General features: G+C 38.3%; 1 pseudogene; it reads right to left on the reverse strand.

Moving 5' to 3' along the window:
* LOC125238303 overlaps positions 1-14,873 on the reverse strand; it is a 38,098-nt pseudogene that overhangs the window by 19,936 nt on the left and 3,289 nt on the right.

Below are 14,873 nucleotides of genomic sequence, written 5' to 3' on the forward strand. Positions count from 1 at the left end.
AGCACCGAAAGTTCGTGCGCGACTTTAGTCATCATCATTCCCTTGCCCTTTTCCCATTATTTGGGGTCGGCGCAGCAGATCATCTTCCTCCATTTCTCTCTATCAGCCGTCATTTCCATACTAATACCTTTCACTCTCATATCGTTGTTCACACATTCCATCCATCTTTTCTTAGGCCTTCCACTACCATTGTATCCATCCACTTTCATATTTACCACTCGTTTTATAACATTGCTTTCATCCCTCCGCATTACATGCCCATACCATGCTAATCTACTTCCTCTCAATTTCTCTGTCACTGGCGCTACTTTCAGGCTTCCTCTTATATACTCATTCCGAATCCTATCGTGCGCGACTTTAGTGATGAAAAAAAAAAACATTCAGTCGAATTGAGAACCTCCTCCTTTTTTTGAAGTCGGTTAAAAAAACGAGTGTCCAATGGCGAACGCCTAGCAAAGCCAAAAGCGTGACGTCATAAAGTAAAAAACTTCAGCGGCATACACTTTTTTGCTATTTTTTTCTAGGAACACTGTATTCCTCTGTGCCGCTGCATCTCAAATCCGTGAATACCTTCTCAAATCTGTCTCTCTGTCTCTCCAATATGTAAAAGCAAGACAGGCAGATAACGAAATATGAATGTTGTATATGTATGTATCTTTTTTAGCTGGAATCACGGTACAGCTTTTACAGATGTCTCGTACATAAAATTATTACATCCAGCACAATTCTGCCAACTTGTGGCGTGCAAATTTTACAATAATTACTTACATTCTAACATGCATCTATTCTATAAATATTTACAATCATGGATTTGATGAATATGTACCTACTTTAAATTCATTACGTCTTATAGATTTTTTTTTACATTATATTAATTCGATTGTGATGCCAATAATTTTATTGTGCATAGTTATTAAATATACAGTTAGTTTCTTTTAAGAATTCCTTAACCGAGTAAAAGCACTGTTCTTTCAACCACAAATTCAGTTTTTTACAAAATTGTATATAATCCATGTCAGCTATTTCTTTTGGTAAAGAGTTATAAATTAAACATGCCATGTAGTAGTAATTTTTGCGGTACAATTTTAGTCTTGGAGCGGGCATCGGCATTGTTATATTAACCTGGTTCATCTCTTCGGTTAAGATTATCGTTTGGCTTAAATAGTAGTTGTTGGTAGTTATGCCCTATGCCCTCAGTTATTTATACTTACAAGTTAGTGGTAGCGTGCTTGTTGGAGCTGCCTAGATGTGTAGCGAAGGCTGCCTCGTTAAGGAACTGTATGTTGCAGTCAGCACAGAACAACGAGTCTTGTGGGTTCGCTATGCTTGCCTCCATTATGTCACGCTCCTGAAAAACATGCTCAAGATGTAATTTAATTCATTTTTATTGTTATTCCAACTTTTTTCCAAAATGTACCTACGCCGTACATGGCGATCCTGCCAAAAAATGTCAGAGCTGATCCTACAAAATGAACTATACTATAACATACATATAATATACACTCACGCCCGTATTCCCAAAAAGGGGCAGGCAGAGCACATGAAACTGTTCAAGATATTTTAGCAATGATGGAGTTGAAAGAAAACGAAATTAGTTAATTATAAATTGCACCCAAACTAAATATTATAAGTGCGATTGTGATTATTTTATAAAATACGCAAGTGCAAATTATAGCAGAACTTAAAAAGAAGATACTGTTATGATGGGTCTTTTAGTAGCAATATCTCAGTAGATTCTTGTAAAATAATCTCTAGAACGAGTTAAGTAAACACTAACCTCAGTACTATGTGCCAGTTGTTTGTGGCAGTACAAGCCGTTTTCACTGACGAAGCTATGGCCACACATGTTGCAAATATTGGTGGATGGGTGCTTGATCCGTATGTGAGTCAGGCGGGTCGATGCTTTCCTGTTTAAAATAGGCCGATTTAGTACAAACTTAGGGTAGTTTTCATGCAGAATGTTGAATCGTAACCACAAAATTAAAATTATTAAAAAGCCCCCGAGTCAGTGCACTGATTTTCATGAAACGTGGCTAAGAACACTCCCGACTAATTCAGCTTTCAAACAAAAAAAAAACTAATTCTAAATCGGTTCATCCGTTCGGGAGCTATGATGCCTACGATACACGCACAAATACACGTCAAACTTATAACACCCCATCGCTTTGCGTCGGAGGTTAAAAATGACGGAGCTGATGATGCCGAGTGCTCGGTTTAAGAACCTTTCGAGTTGCAAGCGTCTATAGGCTTTGGAGAATGCTTACAGGGTGTCCACTACTAAACCCAAAAAAAAATCCCTGACTTTTCCCTGACTTTCCATGACCATTTAAGAAAATTTCCCTGACCAAATTTTAAATTTTTACCGCTTTTGCTTAGGGTTGCAAAAAAGCGTTTTTTTCTCTGTCTTGAAAAAAAACCTAAAAGTTTTTAAGAATCACTCGTGCGTCTGTCTGTCCGTCTGTCAATCCAATTTTTTTTCCGGAATATGTTTGTTTTCTAAAGTACGAAATATTAAAATTTGCAAGGCAGTTCATACTTTTGTACCTAAGGTTAACTATTAAACTTTAATTTCTGGTTTTATAAAACTAACGTAAACGAAATCTGTAGTTGGTAGTTATCGCCATTTACTTTTGGCTATACCAGTGCCGGCCCGTGAATCATGGTAGAACGAGTTTGGGTTTCGGCGCCCTTAGATATCCTACACTAGAAAAAAACATCTCGCGAGCGCAGCGAGCGCGAATTTTTTTCCCCTTTTTTACGTCCCTGGGACTGGTAGTAATTTTTATGTACATAACATAGGAAACAAAATGGAGTACCTACTGTACCTAGTCTATCAGAGCAGAGTAGTTATGTGCAAGTTGCGGAATGATTCCAAAAAAATCTTAAATTTCATGAAAAATTCACGAAATTTTCACGAAAAATAAAGGGAATTTAAATTTATGAAATGAATAATAGTAAACGCGAGCGAAGCGAGCGCGAAATTTTTTCTTTGTTGTCAGCGTCGGGATGCCCATTTAGGTGTTTTGCCACTACATGATGCCTTTAGGTTTCCAAGTGTTTGAAGTTCTCTCATCGTCACGCTTATTATCCTCCTATGCTCCTTTGACTCATACAAATTGCGCCTCTATGTGACGTTTTGCGCCATTAGCTTTATGAGGAACTCCGCTTTGAATTGTCGGATAGATACTTGCGACAGCGACGTAACTTTATCTTTGTCGTTTTCACATCGCCCTAACAGAAGCACCTGACTTATGAATGTTGTACACGGTGACATTGTGGTGCAACTTTCTAGTTAATCTGAATCACAATAACTGAATTTATTCCCGACCCCCTTCGCCATTTTGGAATATGTGGGTAGGGCACACAATGTAAAAAAAATGTGGATTTTTACACATCTACGATTTTGGGCCGGATAAATTAAGGTCAGCTAGAGCACGAAGATATATCTCGTTAGCAATCACTGGGATGGAGGCCAGGTACTATACTTGTCATGAAAAGTCTAAAGAGACAATTTTAAGTGGCCTTAAAATCACTACCGGGAATCCATATTTGCTGTCATGGATGTGGCCAATCCAAGAAATCATATTATTTTTTCAATACTTTTTGATTTTTTTTCTTGGTGCCAAGTTTTTCCCTGACCTCCAAATCATTTCCCTGACTTTCCCTGACTTTCCATGACCACTATGAGCTTCCCTGACTTTTCCCTGACTTTCCCTGACTTTCCAGAAAGTGGACACCCTGGCTTATCATCAGGCAGCCGACACGCTTGTTTGCCACCGGCATAGATTAAAATATGAATAAGAATTTTAGAATCTGCTTTGGTGTGAATGAGAGGATACTTACTTAAACTCCTTTTCGCAATGTGGACATTGGTATGTGACATTTTTATGCCAACGATAATGCATATGCGCCTGACCCCTGTAAAATATTCAGAATTAAAACAAATTCAATAGCACTGAGGGCAATCAATTGAAGCAAGACAATGTTCATAAACAAATGACTACAAACTTAGTTTGACTTGAATGAACCTCTATCTGATAGGCTACTTGCCTCCTAGTCAAATCAGCTTTTTTTAAGAACTGTCAAAACGAATTTGTACGATTTGCTAATATGGAATTTATATGAAATCGAATTGTGTGACGTCAAGGTCAATTCAGTTACTTTTTATATTTCTACCTGACTTATTAAATAGAAATATGACGTGAAAATAACTTCTCTCCATGTTTTTCTAATAATTATCTGATGCTTTATTTCGTGCATGGCATAAAATATTTTTCACCACACCAACTGTTAAAGGCTTACTTTGCTATTCGAAAACAGGTAGCAAAATTGCATTTTATCCACAAGAGTGCAAAGTAATTTCATACAAATTTTAACTTGATGTCTTAAGCTGGCTGGTAGAATTTACCTATAAATGATGATTTTGAATCATAAATATTGAATAAATTGATGGATTTGATTTAATTTGATGTTTTATAGGTAGTATTTTGTTCGTGTTGGTGTGGTGAAAAATTTTGTGTTTCACTCGGTGGCAAAGTTTGTTTAACCTTCGTGCCTTGAAACCCTCGCAACGCTCAAGATTCCACTTTTTGAACCACTCGCTACGCTCGCGGTTCAATATTGGAATCTTTCGCTTGCTCGGGTATCAATATTGGCACGTGCGGTTAAACAACTACTTTGCCCCCTTGTAAAACAAATAACTATTATTTTAAAAACAGTCAAGTTCCCAATTGTTTATGCATACAGTGTGTTACCACCACCCGGGCATTTATTAAAACCAATAATAATACAGTCAGTTAGCAATCGCATATCAGCAAATCATAGTTATTTAAATTAACTGACAAAATAATTTTCCGAAATCCCAACATTCAATGTAACGTATGCACTTTTTCATTGTCATTACTCACATCGCTCACACTTCTTATGAGCTATCATTGCACATTGTCCTCACTTGACAAGTGTGTGTGCTGTACATTGCTGGTAATAATTTTTTTTGAGAAAGTTTATATTTTTTTTTTTAATTCAGGGCATGGTTAAGTTAAATAACTATGTAAGATAGCGTTCCTTTAAGAAAAGACCATTTGTTCGTAACACACTGTATATCGGTACACATATTTCACTAGTATGTTTTTAACTTACTTGTTGAAGCAGACGAATTTGCAAATCTGACAGGAGTATTTGAAGAGATGTGTTATGTTCATGTGTCGGTACACTTTGCGAGGCGACTTGAAATGTAGCTTGCACATATCGCAGGAGTATGCACCCGCGTAGGCCTGCGAAACAAAGTTTATAAATAAATTCACTTCATATGGCCTACTATTACTAGCGCGTTTTAGGATTTTTTGGACACGGAACAGCGCCACCTAGCGAGATGTATCAACACTAAACGAAAGGCATCGGAACGTGCTCCTTCATAATGTTGACGGCATAGAAGCCTCTATAGCAGAACTCGCACTTATACTCGGCCTCCAAGTAGTTCCTGGAGGTTTTGAGTTACAACATTGCTAGAAACCTTCAAAGGTAGAAAAATAAATAGTATGATATTCTGTCACACTTACCAGGTCATGTTACCTCATATTTACACTTCCCTCCTAAACTGAAAACGCTATCTCAAACGAAAATCCATAGCTAACTTAAACTTAAGTATCTAAAGCTGACAGTTCGATTTTCAAAATCATTTGATTTTGAGATAGTCCACTATCATATGTTTATCATAGTAATATGATAATAGGCAACATGCCATCCATGCACTGGTGTAACCTCAACCGACTCCGTACTGGCCATGGTCGCTGTGCTTACTATAAACACCGGTGTGGATGGGTGGAGTCCCCGGTTTGCAACAATTGTGGCGAGACTGCACAAACAATCCAGCACATAATAGAGGATTGCCCCGTGACGCGCTATGCCAATGGACCTACAGAAGACCTGATCACCCTTAGCGACGAGGCCAAGAAATGGCTGATTGGACTCAATGTTAACCTATGAATGTTTCTGTTCTTTGCCATACGACTAAATAAAAAAAAATGCCATCCTTTTTCTTTACATTGGAGAAAAAGGGAGGCATACAGAGTTATGATCATATTTCTATGATAAACATATGATAGTGGACTATTGGCCATAGAGCCACTCGGCTTAGCAGGGCATTATCGCACGCCTCACACTTATACTCGGCATTTCAAGAATTCAACAGGCTGATTGCTAAAAGAATTATGTTTTCTCTATTTTTCATATGGTCTAACTAATCTTACCAGCGCGTTTTGGGATTTATTTGACACGGAACAGCGCCACCTAGCGATCAGTTTGGTAACTAAACAGAAACTTACTGGATCATGTTTCCTCATATGCAACGAAGTAAGATAAACATGGAAGCCGCTTTTAAGAACATTACCGTTCAAATTCTTGGCACCGTTTGGCACACATACACAATTACGCCTACATTTACACAAGACAATACGTTTACAGGCCCTGTAATCAAAACTAGTAAACAAAACAATAGTCATCTCTTTTATACTAATGCACACAGATAAGTGTAGCTGAAATGCATATAATGTCACTAACTACCAATCAGCGATTTTATTCGGCTAATAACCTTCTTGCTGTACGTACTGGCAGCTAAGAATTCGCGGTTCATATTTGACTAAAATTTGACACGAAAAGGGATGGGTTTATGTCATACATTAAAGAACCAAGCAGAAATAATTTTAATTTTATGCATATTAAAAAATAACTACATAATTAATTTGTTGTTATGAAGTAACAACCTACATATTAAAATAATAATTATGTCGTACACGTATGCCGCTATAATAAGTATTTTTATAGCTAGATAAATTCAATTTATATCTGTATATCAATGTACAGTCACGTTCAGGTTGTTGTCAGTTGCCATCTATTGTTAACAGGTGTTAAACGTAGGCTTTCATTTTATAAATTTTACCTTTTCAGGGCTGGTCAGGTTTTTCAATCGCCAGATAAATAATATCTGTCAGATAAATGTCAGCTGTCACTGTAATTTATACGTGTGATGAAAAGGATAGTGATAACTTTATCTGGTAGATATATTTATCTGGCGACTAAAAAACCGGCCCTTAAATATGTAATTACTTAGATGTCGCCACCGAAAGAAAATAACATAGAACACTACTTTCAAACAAAATGCCAGCCGAAAAGTGGTTCCAAGATCATAATACGTCGTACTGACACCGGACGTCACGTCTATTTCTATTCTACAACTTTCTAAATTAACACGTTTAGGGACGCTTAGTGACGTCATCTGTCATAGACCAAAGGAAACAAATGACTACGCGTATGCTATACCATACGTGTCCACGAATGTGTTCAGATTGGCCATTTAAACCACTAATATCTGGGCAAATTCTGTTTCGTATCCTTGACATGTGTCGCCATCTAGTTCAAAAATGAATAGTACCTACATCGAGCGAAAGAATTCTCAGCCTTAACAACACAACTACTCCACACGAGATGGCGCGCATTTCGCCACAAAAACTCAAATAGTGTATTTTTCTATTCGTTTTAGCCTTGACCTGTGTCGCCATCTAGTGTTTGCAATAAATAGTACTTACATCAACCGAAAGAATTCTGTCTTAACAGTACAAGTACTGCACACGAGATGGCGCGCGAAGAAAAACGCATGAAAACTCGAAAATTCGCGTTTTCCGGGACCTAAGGATAAGTTAGACCGATTTTTCACCCCCAAAAACCCCCACATAACAAATTTCTGCGAAATCGTTAGAGCGGTTTCCGAGATCGTCAGTGTAAATAAATCACTACATAGTATAAAACAAAGTCACTTTTTCTGTCCCTATGTCCCTATGTCCCTTTGTATGCTTAAATCTTTGAAACTACGCAACGGATTTTGATGCGGTTTTTTTTAATAGATAGAGTGATTCAAGAGGAAGGTTTATATGTATAATAACATCCATTAAATAGTGGAGAAGTACTGTTATTTTTGAGGTTTCTAATGTGATGTCGTAAATAATTACATGCGGGTAGATTATATTTATTTGTCTACCCCGAACATTTATATAAATTAATATCGGGTAGTTTTGTGTTGTTTACATGGGGTGACATTTTGCTGGGACGTCAGTCTTCCGCGACCACGGCCAGTGCAACCTGGCCGAAACGTTGGGAAAAAAGGTAAAAATAATGTTAATTAATCGCATTCGACCTGTCTGTATGTGACTTTAAATATGTGTACAAAGCGCGAGAACTTAGTGTTATCTTGATAAGGGATAGGGATAGCGATAGGGATAGCGATAATCGTAAATTCGTAAATAAACTTAAAAATAAACTTATGCTTGAAGCGTATTACACTGTTGACGAATTTTTCAACGACGTGCACTCTTGAACTGGTTCACTATACCAACCATTTTGAATTATAAAATTGAAATGTATCTTCGACAGCATGTTTGCATTAACTATGTAAGTTATAAGTGCCGACTGTAGACACTTAATAACAAAAAATAACAAAGAAGAATGTATTTATATGTAATTTTGTTGACATGTAAAACTATGTTTGATAAAGGAATAAATGAATGAATGAATGATAGGGATAGCGATAGGGATAGCGATGTCACTACATAGTATAAAACAAAGTCGCTTTCTCTGTCCCTATGTCCCTTTGTATGCTTAAATCTTTGAAACTACGCAACGGATTTTGATGCGGTTTTTTTTAATAGATAGAGTGATTCAAGAGGAAGGTTTATATGTATAATAACATCCATTAAATAGTGGAGAAGTACTGTTATTTTTGAGGTTTCTAATGTGATGTCGTAAATAATTACATGCGGGTAAATTATATTTATTTGTCTACCCCGAACATTTATATAAATTAATATCGGGTAGTTTTGTGTTGTTTACATCTCCGGTGACATTTTGCTGGGACGTCAGTCTTCCGCGACCACGGCCAGTGCAACCTGGCCGAAACGTTGGGAAAAAAGGTAAAAATAATGTTAATTAATCGCTTTCGACCTGTATGTGACTTTAAATATGTGTACAAAGCGCGAGAACTTAGTGTTATCTTGATAAGGGATAGGGATAGCGATAGGGATAGCGATAGGGATAGCGATAGCCATAGCGTTAGCGATAGCGATAGCGATAGGGATAGAGATAGGGATACGGATAGGGATACGGATACGGATACGGAAACGGATACGGATACGGATAATATGGGTATCGTTAGAGGGATACGGATAATCGGTCGGCGGTCTCTTACAATCAAAGTGCTCTAAGACGATCGTTGTTTGCTTGCTTGAAGATTACGTTTGCGATAAGTATAAGCAAAATGTAAAAAATTGTAAGGGATAATAGAAAAAAGTACTTTTTACCCACCGATCATATAGTGTCGAAATACGGGCTATGTGGGATGTTTATAAAGGTTTCCCCAGCGTATATAGAATTACCTACGCTGTGGTCGATGTGTAATATTTCTACAATCATTGCAAGCAAAAGTATTATGTGCAATCGAAATAATCGCAGATAAATATACCAGAGAAACCTAAGGATCCAAATGAAAATCTTAATGAATACTTTTATTACGCGGGCGAAGCCGCGGGTAAAAGCTAGTATATATATAAATAAATAAATAAATAAATAAATAAATAAATAAATAAATAAATAAATAAATAAATAAATAAATATACAAGAATTGCTCGTTTAAAAGTATAAGATGCCGGTGACACAAGGTCTGTGATCAAAATAATCGAACTACTATGCCACTGACACGTACGTGTGTTTAAACAAGTTTACTGGCCTATGTCGGCCGCACAGCAGGCAAGCAAACATGGTCGCGCGATATTAATAAAACTATACAAAAATGAAAGTTTTTAAATATCAATGGCTATTAAAAATATTGCATAACATCATCCCCATACAAAAGTAGCTCGTACAAAATAAATCGAAATAATTATGATCTTCGCCAAATTACACATGAAACTTAATCCCATATTTTTCTCCGTATTTGTTGGAACGACTAGCACATGATATTACAAAACAGTACGGCATATTCTTTTTATAAACATATATTCTAAATATGCCGTACTAAAACTGTTCCGACTGGCCGCCATTAGCGCACTGACAAGCTCCGTGGCACAATTTTTAGGCCCCGCCTACCGTGGCACAATATTCGTGGGGACATTTTTGAGAGCTCTTTAGACATCTAGGTATATTAACAATCGCTGCTCATATGCTTGCTGTAGGTATTAACAGCGCGGAAGCCCCGATAGCACAACTCGCACTTGTACTCGGCCTCCAAGTAGTTCCTGGAGGTTTTGCGTTCCAAAATCAGCTCGTATGGCCCCTAGCTGGGGGCGCCATCTAGCGAGCAGTTTGGTAACTAAACAGAAACTTACTGGATCATGTTTCCTCATGTGCTTGCTGTAGGTATTAACGGCGCGGAAGCCTCGATAGCACAACTCGCATTTATACTCGGCCTCCAAGTAGTTCCTGGAGGTTTTGCGTTCCAATATCAGCTCGTATTGCTCCTCGTGCTTCACGGGAGTGTAGACGGGGAAGTCGGGGGGTAGCTTGTTGATTTTCCTGCAAAATTAAATAAGTAATATACAGCTCTATGTCATCGGCCGAGGTACCTATTTCTAACCCCCGTATTCATAAACACTAAAGTGATCAAGCCGATAAAGTTCGTTTGTCCCTTTCTATCACATCAATACGTCGGAAAGGGGCAAACGTTTGTCCCTTTCTATCACACCAATACGTCGGAAAGGGACAAACGAACTTTACCGGCTTGATAACTTTAGTGAACGTTTATGAATAAGGGGGTAAGTCTACACAATTTAATTTTTTACGGGACTTAGTTGACTCCGACGTTTCGATAACGGCGTTGCCCCGTGGAGTTCTCCAACATCCATCCATACTAATATTACATACTTACATACTAATATTATAAATGCGAAAGTAACTCTGTCTGTCTGTCTGTTACGCTTTCCCGCTTAAACCACGCAACCGATTTTGATGAAATTTGGAACAGACAATCTTTAGACCCTGAGACAGAACATAGGCTACTTTTTATTTCAAAAAAAAAAGGGATGAAGGGGTTGAAAAAGAGGTTGAAAGTTTGTATGGGATTTCTTAATTTTAAAAGATAAAACCATGAAACTTTATATTTTAGCACTTGATAAGAAATCATTGAACATCTTGATAACGGATAGGGATAGGGATAGGGATAGGGATAGGGATTGGGATAGGGATAGGGATAGGGATAGGGATAGGGATAGGGATAGGGATAGGGATAGCGATAGCGATAGCGATAGCGATAGCGATAGCGATAGCGATAGCGATACGGATACGGATACGGATAATATGGGTATCGTTAGAGGGATACGGATAATCGGTCGGCGGTCTCTTACAATCAATGTGCTCTAAGACGATCGTTGTTTGCTTGCTTGAAGATTACGTTTGCGATAAGTATAAGCAAAATGTAAAAAAATTTAAGGGATAATAGAAAAAAGTACTTTTTACCCACCGATTATAGTGTCGAAATACGGGCTATGTGGGATGTTTATAAAGTTTTCCCCAACGTATATAGAATTACCTACGCTGTGGTCGATGTGTAATATTTCTACAATCATTGCAAGCAAAAGTATTATGTGCAATCGAAATAATCTCAGATAAATATACCTACAGAGAGACCTAAGGATCCAAATGAAAATCTTAATGAATACTTTTATTACGCGGGCGAAGCCGCGGGTAAAAGCTAGTTTTTTTTATAAGTGTAAAATTTGTGGACATTTTAATCAGTGTGAAGTTCCTAATTAGCAAATTGCCGCGGAAGAACAATTATCTGATCTATTTTTAGTTAGTATTTAAGTCGGTATAATCATGTGGTTGCTTAATATATTATAATTAAATGTAAAATAATGTGACAGATAGACAGACCGACAGAGTCTCACCATATAAGGGTTCCTTTGGTACGGAACCCTTAAAACATTGTGAACGTGCATATCGTGGAATTTTATCAAATGTTAGTGCTGTATAATTTCGCAAAATTTATTTATTTTCCCAATTTGGAGTCTGCCTCGCTGGAGGTAAGCCTAACCTGTAGTCTTAGTTCTCGTGCACAAGTTATGATTGATCTCCAATATTACGAGTAATACATGCTTGCAGGTTGCAGGTCAGATGTAGTGTTGACTAAGGTCGTACCTGACAGGTCCGATCGTGACGACGCCCTTTACCCGCTTGTCGCCCTAGGAACTCAGCCGTGCCTCGTACCAGTTGGCGTCCTATTGGTCTAGATATATGTTAGCAGCAGGTAGTATACAGTACCTGACAGGTCGGATAGTGACGACGCCCTTCACCCGCTTGCCGCCCTTGGAACTCAGCCATTTGGGCCGAGACTCGTACCAGTTGGCGTCCTATTGGTCTAGATATTATGTTAGCCAGCAGGTAGTATACAGTACCTGACAGGTCGGATAGTGACGACGCCCTTCACCCGCTTGCCGCCTTTGGAACTCAGCCATTTGGGCCGAGACTAGTACCAGTTGGCGTCCTATTGGTCTAGATATATGTTAGCCAGCAGGTAGTATACAGTACCTGACAGGTCGGATAGTGACGACGCCCTTCACCCGCTTGCCGCCCTTGGAACTCAGCCATTTGGGCCGAGACTCGTACCAGTTGGCGTCCTTCTTCTTACCCCGCTGCAGGTGAGCCCAGATGTAGTGCTGTTTAGCTGACAAACTGTGAAAAAGAATACATAGTTTTAGTTATGGACAAGAAATAAAAATAATAAGCGGGTCCACACAGACACAGTAGCGTTGCGCGAATCGAGATGTGCCTCAGACGCAACTCGATACAAACCAACTCGATACAAAATTAGAGACACGGCCACATTGGTGGTTTGCGAAGCAAGGACATTATCTCGCGAGGCCGCTCGTTCTACTTATGTGGAACCGGTAATAATCTATACTAAATATTGTAAATGGGAAAGTGTGTGTGTCAGTTCGTCCATCTCACGGCAAAACGGAGCGACGTATTGACGTGATTTTTTAATTGGAGATAGTTGAAAGGATGGAGAGTGACATAGGCTACTTTTGTGTCTTTTTCTAACCCTCCACTTCTCTAAAATGGGGTGTGGAAGTTTGTGTAGTTCGTTCCGCAATTTTCGAATTTTACGCCAGCGGGGCCGCGAGCAAAAGCTAGTTTGTTATTATACAAAAAGATGCGTGTGTAGTATTATCATAGTATATTGAGTGTTCGAAACGTCGGGATGAATTTTAAATTCATTATACGCGATTTAATCCGTTTCCATAGTTTTATTTCATGAATAACTATCGCGGTAACCGAAGACAATATTATAAAAACCATATCTTTATTGAAATTTCATGCTTAATTATTATCACAAAACTGACAGTGAGTTAATTTTTGTTAACAACTTTCGCTAATTGGGGGGTCCGAAATTCTAATATGCCCATCAACTGCTTAAAGGAGGACTTACCGGTCAAAACTGACTTCATTGCATTTCTTACACTCATACTTGTACATGTGCTTCTCGGTCGTGTGAGTCTTCAACAGGTACTCCGTCTTGTAATAGTAGTCGCATAGCTTACAGAGGAAGTTTCCACTTACATGCTGGAACAAATAATATTAAACTTGTACCCCTTTATTCATAAAAAAAGTTACTGAACTGATTCGTTTTCGCTAGCTCGTAATCACATGTGTTGATTCAGTTAGGAGGTCGAACTAGTTTCGGTTCTACCTCAGAGATGGCGTGGGCGCCAAGCCTTCCGTAATTGTGTCATATGACTTGAAAATTTTGACCCTTGCTTTCGTGTACCGATGGCCGAGTGCTTCGAGGCATCCGTCTGGTTAACGGAGTATGCTGATTCGATTCCAGCTTGGAACACTTGGAGGCATTGGTCATTTTTTCTTTGTATATGACATTTATTTAATGTTTAAAGTGTTTTGTCCCTTTCTCACAAATACATAGGTCAACATGACAGATAATGGAACAAACGATTATTAGCTAATTCAGGTTTATAAAGCGTTTATGCATAACGCCAGTAATATATAAAATATATTGATTTAGACTAAGGGCCGGTTGCACCAAACCATCTGTCACCGTTAAAGCGTTCGTTAAATTTTATTGTATGGGATGTTCCATAGATGTCTGCTGCGTGACGATGATGTGTCTGCTAAATGTGGTTGATGCAACTGGCCCTAACACGATTTGCACTCATAATTTTAGAACAAAACGGGACTTAATCGCGTAAACACTTACATTTATATTTGGCCCGACGCTTCGAACATCACAGTAGACTGACGAGGAATTGCATCAACATCTTCTAGCCGCGCGAGTTTCTCGAACTACCCGCACTTGTTCTTGATTATTCACTTTTGCACTAGGGTTGACAATTTGCCTACACACAACACTCACGATATCAGCCAGTGAATCATCAGGTGGTGAATGTGATGTTCGAAACGTCGGGCCAAATATTAATGTAAGTGTTTACGCGATTAAGTCCCAAATATAAAATACTTTGAAACCAAAACCACAAGCATGAGAATCCACCGTCCTACGAGACACCCATAATCCTAAGACATCTATTGTATTAAGTTTACTTATTAAAGTTATTAACATTGGAAAATAAGGACAAGGAGAGAGACTTTTGCCCAGCTGTGGGACACTTTAATAGGCACAGAAAAAAATATTCAAGTGTCCAATGCTATAATTCCCTTCTGTACTTAAGTACCCCTATGCAAAGCATAAAAAAAATGACTAATACTCTTGTCCTATTGTAAAACAAGCAATTTCAATCCTGTTTTCTACATATTGACTATCATTGTACGTGGGCAACTGAATGCTAGAAATAACAGCTTAACAGTGTATTGTAGTCTTAATT

This window comes from Leguminivora glycinivorella, chromosome 23 (assembly GCF_023078275.1).
Source record: "Leguminivora glycinivorella isolate SPB_JAAS2020 chromosome 23, LegGlyc_1.1, whole genome shotgun sequence".
In the NCBI taxonomy this organism is placed as follows: Eukaryota; Metazoa; Arthropoda; class Insecta; order Lepidoptera; family Tortricidae; genus Leguminivora; species Leguminivora glycinivorella.